Source organism: Benincasa hispida, chromosome 7, assembly GCF_009727055.1.
Source record: "Benincasa hispida cultivar B227 chromosome 7, ASM972705v1, whole genome shotgun sequence".
In the NCBI taxonomy this organism is placed as follows: Eukaryota; Viridiplantae; Streptophyta; class Magnoliopsida; order Cucurbitales; family Cucurbitaceae; genus Benincasa; species Benincasa hispida.
The window spans coordinates 29,681,610-29,696,907 of NC_052355.1; positions in this window are offsets into that span (position 1 = coordinate 29,681,610).

Sequence of the window (15,298 nt, forward strand, 5' to 3'; positions counted from 1 at the left end):
AAAGATTTCTTCATGGGTATTTATGTCCTCAACCAAGTCTTTTTTACTATTAATTATTTTTCATTTTCGAGGATTTTTATGTTTGGAACTCGCTGGTCTACCATGCTTCTGTTGTGTTCCAGACTCATTAATGACAATTTGCTGTGTTGGGATATCAATTTTCGATTGAACATTTACAGCTGGTATATGTGACTTAGTTACTTTCTTTGCATCTATAAATGTATCTGATAACTGATTTGCTATATTTTGCAAATGAGTTATCTTCTAAACTTCAAGTTCACATTGATCTGTACGGGGATCGAAATGAGACAATAATGATGTATTCCATGTAATTTCTTTTTCCAACTTTTTAATTCCTCCCCATAATGTAGGAAAATTTGTCTCATTAAAATGACAATCAACAAATCGTATGTAGTAAATACATCACCCGTTAGGGATTCAAGATATTTAATAATTGATGAGGAATCATATCCAATATATATTTTTAACCTCCTTTGAGGACTCATCTTAGTACGTTATGTTGAAGCAATTGGAACATATACTACACATCCAAAAATTCTCAAACGAGAGAAATATTTGGCTCATGGCCAGAAGTTATTTGTAATGGCGAGTACTTATGATAAGTTATTGGCTTAACATATACAAGTAACGCTGCATGCAAAATAGTATGTCCCTATACAGATGTAAGAAGTTTAGCTCTCATAAGTAATGGCCTAGCAATTAACTGCAAACGTTTTATGAATGATTCTGCTGAACCATTTTGTGTATGAACATGAGCTGCAGGATGTTCAACACTTATCCCAATTGACATACAATAATTATCAAAATCTTGGGATGTAAAATCACCAGAATTATCAAAACGAGTGGTCTCAATTGTATAATCAGAAAATTGTATACTTAACTTAATTATTTGAGCAAGTAATCTTGAAAATGAAAGATTTCGACTTGATAATAAGCACATGTGTCACCATTTGTTGGATGCGTCTATTAATACCATAAAATATATGAATGGTCCATTTGGTGGGTTAATAGGTTCACATATATCACCATGAATTTATTCGAAAAATGCAGGGGATTCAATTCCCACTTTGGCTGGTGATGGTCTAATTATTAATTTGCCTTGAGAGCAAACATCACTGAAGGATATCATGAATGGGGATTTCCATGAACAGCGGAAGGGATCGTTCCAAATTCCATTCAGATTGAACACAAACAATTACAGTCTTAAAATGGAAACTAATAGGTCATGCATATACAGAAATTACAGCATGCTATAAGAGAATTAAGGGATAAAGCATGCATACCTTTGAAGAACTATTTTTCGAGAATCCCTCGATTAGTCTCCAATTCGTCCAACAACAACATTCGAACGCAACGAACAGGCCACCAATAGCACGAACAACTTGATGCTCCTAAAACCCAATCAAGTCCAACTCGATTCACGAACTGAGTAAAGACATCACCACAAGTGTTACCTTGGTATTCACGGTGTGAGAATCTAGGAGTTGTGGACTCTGTATGAACTTAGCTTGAGGAAGAGAGGAGGTTTGCGATCGAATAGACGATCGAGTTAGTGGGAGATATGAAGTTGTCTATCGCATAGACGATGTACTCGATTGTTTAGTAAACTGAAGCCTATCGCATAGACGATGTACTCAATTGTTTAGTAAACTGAAGCCTATCGCATAGACTTTGCTACTCGATCGTGTAGCAACGATCAATTGAGTAACTATCATATAGTTAACTTTAAATGATCGTTTAGTCTTTCAATGGCGATCGCTTAGTAAAAACAATTTTCACTTGATAATCATTTTCGTGAGAATTATCCGAATGGATTAACTACTAAATTTAGGAAAACAATTTTCCTTTTATCTCAACGGTTACCATAAAACTTCCAATAACCTCCCACTCAATCGGTTATTAGAGAAAAAGAATTAATTATCATATAATTAATATATTATAAATAAATATGATAACCAACTTATCATATTATATTTATAGCCTATAGTTTTAATATTTCATCATGTGAAACATATAAACCATAGTTCTTTTTCTATTTTATGGTACTTAATATAAATCATATTTACATTAATTCCTCCAATTAATGTATCTCATACATCACACCAATTATATCACATATAATTGAATTTCCTCTTGTTAATTTGAACACTTCAAACTAACCCCAAAATATGATTCTCAACTTGAATCCATTGAGCTACCAAGGGGACCTTATGGACTTGGAGCTTAAGATCCAACAGTACGTGAATAACTCACTAAACTCTTTAGTCACGAGATCCACCATCCGTTAACTGTTGGGTACTTCACTAAAGACCAATAGCTACACTCTTTAGATCGACAGTTGTACTCTTCTCACTACAGATATATTTTTGTGTCCATTTTAACCAATCAACAATGCAATAACTTTTCACAAATCACTCGTAAGTACAGCTAGGCCAATTTACCGTTTTACCCCTGTAGTTACATCTAACTTCTTAAGTACCACTGATACCTCTAATGAACAATAAGTCATAGTCCTACTATGACTGAGTCCTCTCTTCCAAATAGAGGGTGTGGCCACTATGTTCAAGACCCGGAATCAGCCCTTAAGGGAGCAATTTATCTACTTACCCCTGCTTCGAGGAAAGAGTTAATTTCGTCTTGTATAACTGAGTTCCCAGTTCCCCAATCACACAAATCCCCAAAAAGGTAGGCTTGTTGAGTTGGTAATTTGGCCACTCTTACTCATACTAATCAAAGGACCGCCTTGATAGGCAGGAGTTTCCAAAACACTCAGGATTAAGGTCATGTCACCTATGGTCATTTTTGTGAAATGTAAGTCTCAATTATCAATGGCATTATATAAAGAGACTAATCATCTCATGGTCCGGTCTTATACAAACTCTTTGTATAAGATACCCCCGCTCGCATGTCTCCACATGAATGGTTAGGATCAGACCATTTGTAGCACGTTACAACACTTGTAATTATCTACAAAGTGAGCCGTATCCGTAGTGTCACCAGGATAAGGTATTCCTCATTTATCCTTATACTACAGACCACTTAGGTTATTACTTAAGGCATGATCCACTTTTATGTCTCATATACATGCTTAAGTTTACATGAAATAACCACAAATCTTAGTTTATTGGATATGAGTAAATGCAAATAAAATAATATTTATTTTATTAATAACAATGTGTACAAACTATTTACAACTACGAGACTCCGGGAGAATTAGGACACCAATCCCAACATCCCACTTGTCCTAATGCCTCGGGACACATGTACAATACATGAAAAATAGTACAATATACAATAAACTAGGGCATACTCTATACCCAAGTATCATCTCCCACTTGCCCTAGACAAGATGTCGCATGTTCCATAGACCCAGACTCTCTAGATGACCCTCGAACACTTTAGTCGTGAGAGCCTTTGTAAACGGATCAGCAACGTTGTGCTCCGATGCGATCTTCGTGACTATCACATCACTGTGATGCACAATCTCCCTGATCAAATGATACTTTCGTTCAATATACTTGCCTCTATGATGACTCCGAGGTTCCTTAGAATTTGCCACAACCCCGTTGTTATCCCAATAGAGTGTGATCGGCAACGACATATTTGGAACAACTTCTAAATTTGTAAGGAACTTCCTAAGCCAAACAGCCTCTTTAACAGCTTCACATGCGGTTACGTATTCGACTTCCATAGAGTGAAGTCCGTGATGCATCCTTGTTTGATACTTCGCCAAACTACAGCCCCTCCATTCAGAGTAAACACTAACCCTGATGTCGATTTTCGAGAATCTCTATCAGTCTGAAAGTCAGAGTATGTGTATCTTATAAGGATCAAATCCTTATCTCCATACACAAGCATATAGTCTCTCGTTCTCCGAAGATACTTGAGAATCGTTTTGACCATCGTCCAATGATCTAATCCTGGATTGGACTGATAACGACCGACAATCCCTACTGCTTAGCAAATGTCAGGTCTAGTACATAACATTGCATACATAAGACTTCCAACAGTCGAAGCATAGGGAATCCGTCTCATTTCCTCAACCTCTTGAGGTGTCTTAGGACACTATTCCTTAAACAAAACAATTCCATGCCTGAAGGGTAATAAACCCCTCTTGGAATTCTGCATACTGTACCTGATCAACATTTGGTCAATGTATGATGCCTGAGACAAGACTAACCTCTTGTTCTTATGATCCCGAATGATCTGGATCCCTAGAACATACTACGCCTCTCCCAAATCTTTCATTTGGAATTGAGCAGCTAGCCACTTTTTAATGTCAGTTAGAAAACCTACATCATTCCCAATGAGTAGGATATCATTCATTACAGTACCAGGAAAGCTACTGAGTTGTTGATGATTTTCTTGTAAACACAAGGCTCATCAATGTTTTGATCAAAGGCAAATGATTTCATCACAATGTCAAATCTAATGTTTCATGATCTAGACGCTTGTTTTAGCCCATAAATGGATCTATTAAGCTTGCAAACTCTTTGTTCTTGATCTGGAACGATGAACCCCTCTGGTTGAGCCATGTAGATGGTCTCCTCAAGATTACCATTCAGAAAGTTAGTCTTGACGTCCATTTGCCATATCTCGCAATCATAAAATGTGGTTATGGACATGAGAATCCTGATAGACTTCAACATGACAACAAGTGAGAAAGTTTCCTCATAGTCCACTCCCTCGACTTGGGTATAACCCTTTTTCCATGAGTCTAGCCTTAAAGGTCTGCACCTTTCCATCTACACCTCGTTTCTCTTGTAGATCCACTTACACCCTATAGGTTTTACCCCATCAGACTGATCCACAAGTTCCCAGATAGAATTGAAGTACATAGACTCCATTTCTTAATTCATGGCTTTAATCCACTCATTTTTGTCAACATCCTCCATTGCTTTATTATAAGACAATGGACCCTGAACTCCATCATCAGACATGATGTTTTGAGCTTCAGTCAAACCCATGTAGCGTTCTGGTGGGTTCACAACCCTCCCATTATGTCGATCCAGTCTCAACTCTTGAGATGGTTGACAAGATGAACCGACATCAACAACTCTTGTTGATCTATCAGTTTGTTCAACAACTCTTGTCGAACTCCCAGTAGTCTCATTAGAAATCTCATGTAAAACAAGCTTGCTTCGTGGTTTATGATCTCGGATGCGGTCCCCAAAATGAGTCTGGGTTAGCCACAAGCACGTGGGCCGGACACAAATCCCTTAATCTCACTTGGATCATTGAAGTATCCACCCTTCGTTTCCTTGGGGTAGCCTACAATGAGGCAAACTTTCGAACGTAGTTCTAACTTTTTAGGGTTAGCCACAAGCACGTGGGTCGGACATCTCCAAATCCTGAAGTGGCGTAAACTACCTTTACAGCATCTTCACAGCTCAAAATGCATTTCAAAAACACTTTTCGAGGGAATTTTGTTCAAAATATAACATGCAGTCTCCACTGCAAATCCCCAAAACAAGTCTGGAAGATGAGCATATCTGATCATAGACCGAACCATGTCCAACAGGGTTCTGTTTCTCCTTTCTGATACACCATTCTGCTGAGGTGCACCTGGGATTGAGAGTTTGGATGTGATTCTATGTTCTATCATATAGTTCGGGAATTTGAGGTCTATATACTCTCCACCACGATCAGATCATAGTGTTTTTATCTTCTTACCTAACAATTTTTCAACTTCACCCTTATACTCCTTGAACTTGTTAAGGGCTTTGGACTTATGTTGTATTAGGTATAGATACCCGTATCTTGAATAACCATCTATGAAAGAGATGAAATATTCATATCCACTTCAAGCCCTAACACTCACGAACCACAGAGGTCTGAATGTATAAATTTCAAGGTTTCTTTGGCTCTATAACCATTTCCAGTAAAAGATCGTTTAATCATCTTGCCTTCAAGGCATGATTCACATACCGGCAAGGAGTTTTCTTTTAAACCATTTAGAAGTCCACATTTCATCAACTTCTCAATCCTATTGAGGTTGATGTGACCTAACCTTAGAGGCCAAAGATGGGTGTTTTCTTTAGAAGAAACCTTTGGTCTTTTTGCAGTTGTCGTTGTTTTGAACATTTCAGTATTAAGCAAGGCTTTTATGACTAACGACCTTAGTACATACAAGTTATTTTCCATTGAACCAAAACCAATCTCCATACCATTCTTGAAAATAAACACTTTATTCTCAAGAAAAAAAAAAGATGGTACAACCTTGTTCAATCAGACAAGAAACTGAGATTAAGTTTCTTTTGATATGAGGAACTTCAAAAACATTATCCAGTAACAGATAACGTTTCTTGTCCAAAAATAACTACAGACTACCTACAGCAACAGCTGAAACAACCTCACCAGTACCGACTCGAAGAGTCAACTCTCCATATTCCAACATTTTCCAGGAACTAAATCATTGGTAGGAAGAACTTACGTGATTAGTAGCACTTGAATCAAGTATCCAGGCAGAATCATCATTCTCTACCAAACACATCTCCAAGACAAATAAATCACATTTATTGTCTTTAGACTTTTTCCTCTTCTGGAGAGTAGTGGGATCAGTGTCAGAACCTATATAAGCTCCAAGTTCCATTTCAGAGAAATGGTCGATGAACTTTTTCAGAGTCAGCAAAATTGCTTTCTTTTTTAGTCCCTTAACATTCAAGAAAGACTGGAGATTATCTTGGGAACTGACACTACTGGTTTCTTTGTCATCCATCTCTTTATGCTCAAAAGGTGAGAACTGACATAATTCTTGCAACGAGTCCATGATCTGACGTGCAATGATCATGTTCTCAACCCTTTTGGCCAATGCATCAGGTATGTGGTATGTAGAATTTGATGTTGTCTAAATAAGCATGTGGACAAATATGGATAATGATGAATGTGAATCATGTAAGCTCATGTTGCCATAAACTTGTTGACTTGGGATGGAAATGGAATGTGGTTGCTGTGATATGCTTATTCATACTTTATGTGATACTACTTCTAGATGTATGCATTATTAATGGAATGCTTGTAGTATGCTATGCGTTGTCACAAGTTTCCTTGCGCTGAAACCAAGTATAATTCCAACACAAGTTTCTCGGAGTGATCCGAGGTCAAACACATGGATTACTTAGTTAATGCGTTACGTTCGTGATATATGCAACCGGTGGTATTTCAATTAATAAAAGTCGTGTTTATATAAGTATTTAAAGTTGCAATAAAGTAAATATGTGCGGTAAAGTAAAGTTGCGATAATAAAATAAAGTGCGATAAAAGTAAACCTAAGCTATTATGATACAAGATACAGGATGCGTGATACATGATACTGAGTTTGAGACTGACTGTGAAGATTATACAAAGGGTCGTGTTATGCGGTGGCAAGTCTTTATGTATGAAACAGAAATAGAAAAAATAACTAGTATAAATATCGCAAGTTATTAATTGCGTTAAAGACATAACTACGGTTGCGCTTTCCCTTGGCGTACACCTTTCGGTGATCGGCCGAGTTCCCACATCTCTGTGCTGAAACAGGGATGAACGTAATGAATGCAAGGTTGCTTCCATCTCTGGAAGCACTTCTCGCTTTAGTCAATGCATTCTTTTAACCTTCTCTCGACAGAAGGAATGACATCTTCACTTCTGCTCTCACAGGTGAAGATGTCGTCTAGCATGCTTTAGCTAAACATGTTTATTTCCTAAACACAGATTAATTTACTTGTTAGATTCATGCTAATTACCAAGGGATTAAGAAAACATCGTGGATAAAGCGAATTATAGATGAACGGAAATAGACAGAAAGATGGAGATGGAAATGATCATGACATTTAATATTAATATTTAGCGTCTGATACATGGTGTGAATGATAGACTAAGAAGATGAATACAATTGATGATAAAGAGATAGAAACAAATACAAAAGAGTGCCAACGTCTTGACACAGATCTGGACGGTGGATTTGCTTGCCGGCGTATGGACTGGATGAAGAGAAGAGCTTCCCTCTCGGGCTTGCTCGTCCGGTAGAAGTGACCTTGGTACAGAGCTTCAACGGTGGGGATTGAAAGGATTTGTCCTGAGACTCACCTCTCGGCCTTGTCTCTTAAATCTTCCCGGATCTTCTCCGATCAGACTCTTCAGACCAGTATCTCTTTCAATATACAAATATCAAAATATGCTCGTATCAAGTATATTTTCTCAGTGGAATTGCCGGAGCTATTTATAGGCTCAGCTTTGACTCTCTGATTTATGGTTCCCACTTTATTGTTATGGCAGCTCCGGAAATGATGGAATAAATATTCCTTCTATTATGCAATCAATCCCGTCAAAAATGCACAACGGTTAGCTGTACACGTGTCAGGATTCTCTGCAATTGCGTTGTTCTTTTGCATCTTCGATTGTGTACCCATATGCGGTGCTAATTTTGATTACCGCATGCGGTTGAGATTGCGTTAATCGCTTAGCTCTTGATCGATTGTCGCATGCGTCGTTATTGCGTTGATCGTCTATTCATTCCTGAATGATGGGCACAATGCAACGTAAATGCGTTGTTCAGATTATCTTGAGCCATGAACGCATGCGGTGACTTGATTTCTTGCAAAGCAGACTTGAAATATTCTTTTCTACCATCGCAATGGTGTCAGTGGGTGTATTGACGAAAATTTATAATTCTCGCATTTCTTAGCTAATTTCCATACAATTGACGCAACTTTCCTTTCTTTTGGCTGTAATATCTAAGTAAAACAGTATAAATAACTTGTATTTCTACAAGTTATCAGTATGCTAGCCAAAATGTGAAGTCGGGCCAACGTGTTAGCTGTCATCCACACCTCATATGCATTACCAACATTTTGCGGTGCATCAAGGGTCGGGACTTGATGATACTTCTCAACCATGACAAACTCGAGGTTGTTTACCACGAAACATGTCTTAAAAGACTCTTTCCAATGTATATAATTAGTCAAATTAAAAGTGGCAACTAATGGAAAATCATTCATGTTGCTGAAAAAAACAAACACAATGATCTATATTAGATTTTAGCAAATACTCTTTGAAACAAAATCCAATATGGTTTAGCAAAACTTAAATAAACCCCGTGTGACATCTAGATTCGTAATGATGCTTCAGTGGTTTAGGACAAAAGCCACCAAAGGCTAGTCAATTTATCCCTCCTCTGAATTGAGACATTCTCAACCAGTCATTAATACCAGAAATACTTTTGTTCCTATAATGACTAACCATCATTGATTTGGTCAAGAAATCATTAACTTACTTAACAATTTCCCGTAAGTGTGAACCTTCATTTTAGATCCTCGAGTTCCGCCCTAAGTAGCCAATCCGAAGGGAAAAAATCCAATTGGTGAAAAAACTAAAGCGACCCTATCCATTTCTGAAGTTCACCTTGATATTGACCAACTGCACAAAAACCATCTGAAAGGGGATGCTCTCAAGGCACCAAGAGGTCGTGCAAAAAGATCTCACGGTGTAAATCAATGAAGAAGGTCGCAGGACATGTGCCCACTTACTATAAACACTCTCTTCGTCCACCTTCATATTGACTCATGCAAACACCATCCGAAGGGGGGATACTCCCAGGGCACCACGAGGCCAAGCATGAATCTCACAGCATAAACATTCAGGGAGAAACGTGAGTGGAATCAACATATCATATACATTTTTTTTCCTCCCACTAAGTATTTTATAACCTAGGGTTTAGTTTACTTAGAAAAAATATGACTAACGATTTTAACTAAGTGACTTTTTAGGTTTGCCCAAAAGTAACTATTACTTTGGAAAGTTGAACAACTTTTGATCATCATTCATTAAACTCTTTAACGAAGTCTTTAATCAACTGTCGCATGTTTGCAGTAAATCTATCTAATTCAAATTTCCAAGTAAGTTCCCAGGTAGGGGTGTTCCGTTTCCGTCAGCTTAAATACCCCAGCCTAGCCAGAACCCGCCTTAGACAAAAGGTCCTTTATAGATAGATTTAATACAAATTTAATCTTTTATGGAAATCAATTTAATCCTATTAAACCGATTTAAAAGATTAAACTTAGGTATCTAATCTCATAAGAACCAGGAGCTTAGGTCTATCTCAATCCAATTTTAAAACCTTTTTAAAACATGAGTTCACCTAAGTTCGCATGCAACTCTTTCTTATTGATTTTAGTTCTAATTTCCATTATAACTCTTATAATAGGAAACAATTAACACCAACACAATGCAAAGCTACACATACGAAGCATTCATAAATCTTATAAATAAGCCTAAGTGTCATGCTCAATGCATTGTTCATTTATTGCTACTTTTATACAACACTTATATAACAAAGTAATGAACCAAGCATACATGCTCTCATACACCCTTACACTATAACTCTTATAATATAAAGATGATGCATGAATATGCTTAATATATGCATAAATATAACTCTTATGTTTCATGATGTATACTCATGCTTTCTTGTAATTTCATCATGCTAATAACTATATTATAACACTTATAATATATGATGCATGAATAAAATGCATAACCTAAGGTGGGTTTTAAATCTATATGTCATACACTATGGCATATAACAAACATACATCTCATGTACATTAAGTAAAAGTTGATGAATCAGGATAATTAGCCTCAAATCCTCAAAAAAAAAAAAAAGAAAAAAAAAGAAAAAAAAAAGCTAACTGTTACAAAGACCAATGAATCACCGGTTCAAACAGGAGAACCGGGTCTTGAACCGTTTAGGCGAAGAATGCGTCTCCTTGATTGTGTAACAACTCCTTGTGATCGCCTACACGATAGAGTAAATTCTTTACTCAATCGTTTAGCAACATTGTATGAGCATAAACGATCATTTAGCAACAATCGTGTACCTTTGACTATGCGATGAAGCATGAAGGCCATGCGATCGTGCAGAGTGCAATGCAAGGCTTTAAACGATCAAGTAAACGGCAAGATACGATGAAGCACAATCATCTAAACGATCGCAAAGCAAGCGACAAGTATCATATACCGGGTGATCGTGTAGTCAGTGATTATGCGATGAGGCATGCTGAACTACACGATCGTTTAGTGCACACGCCTTTTATTAAACGATGAGTGTCAAAAACTCTATGCGATCATTTACCTCCAGCGTCCATGCGATCCAATGCTACGCGATAGAGTAAACTCTTTACCCCATCGTTTAGTAAATATTATACGATCGGGCACAACTTTTCTACACAATCGTTTAGCCAAATCTCAACAATCATTTAGCTAGGGCTACACGATGTGACCAACCTTTGGTCTTCTTCCTTGATGAGAGCTGCATCTCCATGCTTCGAAACTTCATCACAAACGACTCAAAAAACTTCAAACACTTTGAATATAGACTCGATTTCTTGTTAATTATGCCAAAAAACGCAAGGGCCTTTACAAATTATCACTTTGTAAACTTAAAGAAAACTTTAAATAGAGGCAATCATCCTGTAAACATCCATCAACACATCCACAAACACACTTAACTCTTAAACGCATTACAGAAAACTTAAAACCCACCACGACTGTAAAAGAAATTCAATACAACAATGGAATTTGGAATATCAGAACAATTTGGCTCTGATACCAATTGAAGGAAATCATGAACGAGGATTTCCATGAGCAGCGGAAGGGATCGTTCCAAATTCCATTCAAATTGAATACAAACAATTACAGTCTTAAAATGGAAACTAACAAGTCATGCATATACAGAAATTACAACATGCTATAAGAGAATCAATGGATAGAGTATGCATACCTTTAAAGAACCATTCTTCAAGAATCCTTCGATCAGTCTCCAATGCGTCTAACAACAACACTCGAATGCAACAAACGGACCACTAATAGCACGAACAACTTGATGCTCCTCAAACCCAATCGAGTCCAACTCGATTCACGAACTGAGTAAAGACACCACCACAAGTGTTACTTTGGTATTCTTGATGTGAGAATCCAGGAGTTATGGGCTTTGTATGATCTTGGCTTGAGGAAGAGAGGAGGTATGCGATCGAGTAGACGATGTATGAAGTTGTGGGAGATATGAAGTTATCTATCGCATAGACGATGTACTCGATCGTTTAGTAAACTGAAGCCTATTGCATAGACTTTGCTACTTGATCATGTAGCAACGATCAGTTGAGTAACTATCATATAGTTAACTCTAAACGATCGTTTAGTCTCTTAACGGCTATCACTTAGTAAAACAATTTTCACTTGATAGCCCTTTTTTTCGTGAGAATTATCCGAATGGATTAACTACTAAATTTAGGAAAAAAATTTTCCTTTTATCTCACGGTTACCATAAAAACTTCCAATAACCTCAAACTCAATCAGTTATTAGAGAAAAAGAATTAATTATCATATAATTAATATATTATAAATAAATATGATAACTAACTTATCATATTATATTTATAGCCTATAGTTTTAATATTTCATCATATGAAACATATAAACCATAGTTCTTTTTTTATTTTATGGCACTTAATGTAAATCATATTTACATTAATTCCTCCAATTAATGTATCTCATACATCACACCAATTATATCACATATAATTGAATTTCCTCTTGTTAATTTAAACACTTCAAACTAACCCCAAAATCTGATTCTCAACTTGAACCCATTAAGCTATCAAGGGGACCTTATGGACCTATAGCTTGAAGCTCCAACGGTACATGAATAACTCACTAAACTCTTTAGTCACGAGATCCACCATCCGTTAATTGCCGGACACTTCACTAAAGACCGACAGTTGCACTCTTCAGACCGGTAGCTGCACTCTTCTCACTACAGATATATTTCTGTGTTCATATTAACTAATCAACAGTGCGATAACTCTTCATAAATCGCTCGTAAGTATAGCTGGGCCAATTTACCGTTTTACCCCTGTAGTTGCATCTAACTCCTTAAGTACCACTGATTCCTCTAATGAATGATAAGTCATAGTCCTACTATGACTGAGTCCTCTCTTCCAAAGAGAGGGTGTGACCACTATGTTCAAGACCCGGAATCAGCCCTTAAAGGAGCAATTTATCTACTTACCCCTACTTCGGGGAAGGAGTTAATTCCGTCTTGAACTGAGTTCCCAACTCCCCAATCAGACAAATCTCCAAAAAGGTAGGCTTGTTGAGTTGGCAATTTGGTCACTCTCACTCATATTAATCAAAGGACCACCCTCATAGGCAGAAGTTCCCAAAACACTCAGGATTAAGGTCATGTCACCTATGGTCATTTTTGTGAAATGTAAGTCTTAATTATCAACAGTGTTATATAAAGAGACTAATCATCTCGTGGTCTGGTCTTATACAAACTCTTTGTATAGGACACCCCCGCTCGCATGTCTCCACATGAATGGTCAGGATCAGACCATTTGTAACACATTACAATACTTGTAACTATCTACAAAGCGAACCGTATCCGTAGTGTCACAAGGATAAAATATCCCTCTTTTATCCTTATACTACAAACCATTTAGGTTATTACTTAAGGCATGATCCACTTGTATGTCTCACATACATGCTTAAGTTTAAATGAAATAACCACAGATCTTAGTTTATTGGATATGAGTAAATGAAAATAAAATAACATTTATTTTATTAATAACAATGTGTATAAACTTTTTACAAACTACGAGATTCAAGGAGAATTAGGACACCAATCCCAACAATCACATGATAATTCATTGGATTGAAGAAACTTCTAGCTCTTCAATGGATGTCCATTTGAATTCTCAATAATTCTTCTCATCATTATAGATCCTAAATGACCTAATCGGTCATGTCAAATTGTAAATATGTATGGATTTATGAACTTCAGGTTCATTGTTGCATATGCGTATATGAATATAATATAATCTAGAAGATAAAGCAGACAACTCTTCCAATATACGTTTTTCATGTGAGACAATAGATATGATATAAAGATACTCCATATTATTCTTTCTATTAGTCTCAGTATGATAATCATGGAAATGTATATCTTTAAAACTAAGTAGATTTCTCTTTGATTGACTAGAGAACAATACATTGTCAATTATAAATTTTGTTCCTCTAAGCAAAACAATATTTGCTTTTCCAAAACCTTCAATCAGCTTTGTAGAACCTGATATCGTATTGACTTTTGCTTCTAACATTGTCAGTTTGGAAAAATACTTTCTACTTGTAACTATTGTATGTATAGTTGCATTGTCTGCTAGACATAGATCTGAAAGGAACTGTGAGGTTTGCAGCGGAAGGGGGATCGGTCCCAACTTTTAGATATCACAAAGTTAAAATTTACAGAACATACAATTATGCATTATACAAATTTTACAACATGCTAATTGAGGGAGGAAGAAGGGAAGAATTAAAACTTACCCTAGAAGCCAAAAGGTCTTCACGTATTCCCCTCGATCCGATCACGAACATTTTGATCTCCAAAAAAAATGTAGCAACCAATGGCTACCACCACAAGAGAACCTCCTATATTCTCCTTAGGGGATGAGAATAAGCAGGAATGGTGAGCTCTGCTAAGAATTTGGGAAGAGGGAGAGGATTTTGAGAGAGAAAGAAGAAAACATTTTTCTTCTTTGTGTGTTCTTGGGAAAATTTTTAGAGAGAACTTTTCTTCTTCAGAAGCAAAAGAGAGAGGAAGAATGATCTTATGGTAACTCCCCCCACATCACGATAGACTGAGAGAAAATTTAGGAGAGAGAAGTTGTAACTCCCTCCCCTTAATTTTTTTAAAAACAAATTAAAATAAATTTAATTTAATAAACAATAAATCTATATACATATAATAACTAACTTATTATAGGTATGTATAACTATATGTTATATCAAATATAACACATAACCTATATATATGTGTGTGTGTATATATATATATATATATATATATATATATATATATTATATTGTATCAAATACAATATAACTTATAGTTTTAATTTCTCTCAATCATTCATGGTATTTAGTATAAATCACATTTATACTAAATTTAATTATATGAACCTCATCCATACAATTAGTACTTGAATCATATTCAAATATTTAATTCCTCTCAAAATCAACTTTATATTATAATGTAAAAAAAACATTATATTAATTATACACATATATTTAATTCCCTCAATTAATTTGAACAATTCAAAGTAATCCAAAATTAATTCTCAATAATCCCTTTAAGTTACATAGGAGATCTTATAGACTTGTAGATTGAAACTCCAATTATACTTGGATAATTAATTAAACTCCTTTAATTAAATTACCCAACATTTATTAACCGTCGGTCACT